The following is a 2,279-nucleotide window of genomic DNA, read 5'->3' on the forward strand; positions in this document are numbered from 1 at the left end:
GGGGAGGAGAGGAGAGGAGAGATTCCAAGCATGGTGGATCCCAGTTATAATTTCAGGACTTGAGATGCTGAGGCAGAAGAATTATCATAAGGTGGACACCAATCAGGTCAGCTGAGTAAGAGCTCATCAAGAAGGAAGAGGAGGAAGGAGGTGACTAAAAAAAAAAGAGGAATGCCAGGGGTTGTGTCTTAATCGCAGCACTCAGGAGGCAGAGGCAGGTGGATCTCTGTGAGCTTAATGCCAGCCTGATCTACAGAGTGACTTCCAGGACAGCCAGGGATACACATAGGAAACCCTATCTTGAAAAGGCAAAAGAAAAAAGAAAAGAAAAGGAGGAGGAGGAGGAGGAAGGAAGAAAGGGACCAGATTATGAGTTGCCAGAGAAATGAAATACTCCTGGTAATGGAAGGGGTTTTCTGTTACATGTCATCAATCCCAGGCAAGAATTAACAAGGTAGGGAGAGCTAGGGAGCAGCTGAGGTGAGAGGCAGTAGAAGGGACCCGTGCAGATACTGAGAATGTAGACACATACAGAGGCTACCTGTAGTGGAGAGATGGCAGCCCAGGGACCCAGCACCGGGGTCCCTGAAAAGGACAACCTGTATGGTGAGCAGCAGGTAAACTAGGGCTGGAGTGAAGCTCAAACAGTACTTCCTACTATGCACAAGGCTGGGAGCTCCACCCCTAGCACTGAAAGAAAAAACAGTAAACTAAACGGTCTTAGACTACAGATCATTCCTAAAACCAGGATGATTGCTATGTTCCTGAAAATGAAGAACCAGAAGGAGACTTTTAATATGTAAGGAGTTCTTAGGGCTGGGAAAATGGCCGAGCGGACAAAATGCTTGCCATACAAACATGAGGGGTGGAGTTCAGGTCTCCAGCCAGATGATCATAGCTGACCCAGAAGCAGATCAGATCAGACACGCTGGTAGGACTCACCATGCCACCAAGCTCCAGTTCAGAGAGAGCCTGACTCAGTAAAGAATGTGAAGAAAAGAACCAGGAAGACACCTGATGTCAACGTATGGCTTCCACACACAAGCACATACATACACATGCACACACGTTTGTCTGCATACATGCAAACACACAAGTCTACTCCCTACGCACACCACACACATATTTTTAAAAATTCTCAAACTAGAGAGATGTCTCAATAGTTAACTTACCACTCCTCTAGAGGACCTGAGTATGCATGCAAGGTATCTCACAGCTGGATATAACTCAAGTTCCAAGAGACTTGAATCTCTGTCTTGTCACCTGAGACTTCCCCACCACAAACACACACACATGGAGACACTCATTTAGCCACATGAATATACATGAAAATATATAAAATTAAAGCTAAATAATTCTTTTTTTTGTTTGTTTGTTTTGTTTTGTTTTTGTTTTTGAGACAGGGTATATCCCTGTCTGTCCTGGAACTCACTCTGTAGCCCTGGCTGTCCTGGAACTCACTCTGTAGACCAGGCTGGCCTCGAACTCAGAAATCCACCTGCCTCTGCCTCCCAAGTGCTGGGATTAAAGGCGTGTGCCACCACCACCCAGCCTAAATAATTCTTAGATGTATTGGTGCACACTTTTAATCTCACTAACTTGGCAGGCAGTCCAAGTTAGACTACAGACTGAGTTCTAGGACAGCCAAAATAGAGAGACTATGTCTCAAAAATAAAAGATTAAAAATATTTTTTAGGGGTTGGAGAGATGGCTCAGTGGTTGAGAGCACAGACTATTGTTCCGAAGGTCCTGAGTTCAAATCCCAGCAACCACACGGTGGTTCACAACCATCCATAATGAGACATGATGCCTTCTTCTGGAGTGACTGAAGACAGCTACAGTGTAGTTAGATATGATAAACAAAATAAATCTTTTAAAAAACCATTGTTTTAAAAAGAGTTCTTATATACTAAGAAAGAAGAAAGAAGGAGAAGAAAGAAAAGCATAGAAATTCCAACGTTAGGAAAACAAAGTAATTTGATATGTCAAAGAAAAAGACATGCATGGCTGATCAAGAGATGATTGCCATGTTCAGCAGGTCTGTACAGTGGTACTCATTCATAGCACAGTGTGCCTCCACCTTTTCAGACTGTCCAACACTTTCAAGTTCTACTATATATACTGAGGAAGACACAAAGAAGTCAGCACTCTCTGGGTCTCTGTGTGCAAGTAGGATTTTTCAAGAGCCACTAAGTTATAGAACTCAAAAAGCCTTTGAAGAAAATGATGTTTCTGAATTATATGTATGGTGTGGTGGTGGTGGTGGTGGTGGTGGTGGT

General features: G+C 43.6%; 1 protein-coding gene across 6 annotated transcripts in view; it reads right to left on the reverse strand.

The window, feature by feature from the left end:
- LOC116075758 (cytochrome P450 4F6) overlaps positions 1-2,279 on the reverse strand; it is a 41,723-nt gene that overhangs the window by 2,931 nt on the left and 36,513 nt on the right. The window lies entirely within an intron of this gene.

The sequence above is a fragment of the Mastomys coucha genome, unplaced genomic scaffold, assembly GCF_008632895.1.
Source record: "Mastomys coucha isolate ucsf_1 unplaced genomic scaffold, UCSF_Mcou_1 pScaffold4, whole genome shotgun sequence".
NCBI classification, from domain to species: Eukaryota; Metazoa; Chordata; class Mammalia; order Rodentia; family Muridae; genus Mastomys; species Mastomys coucha.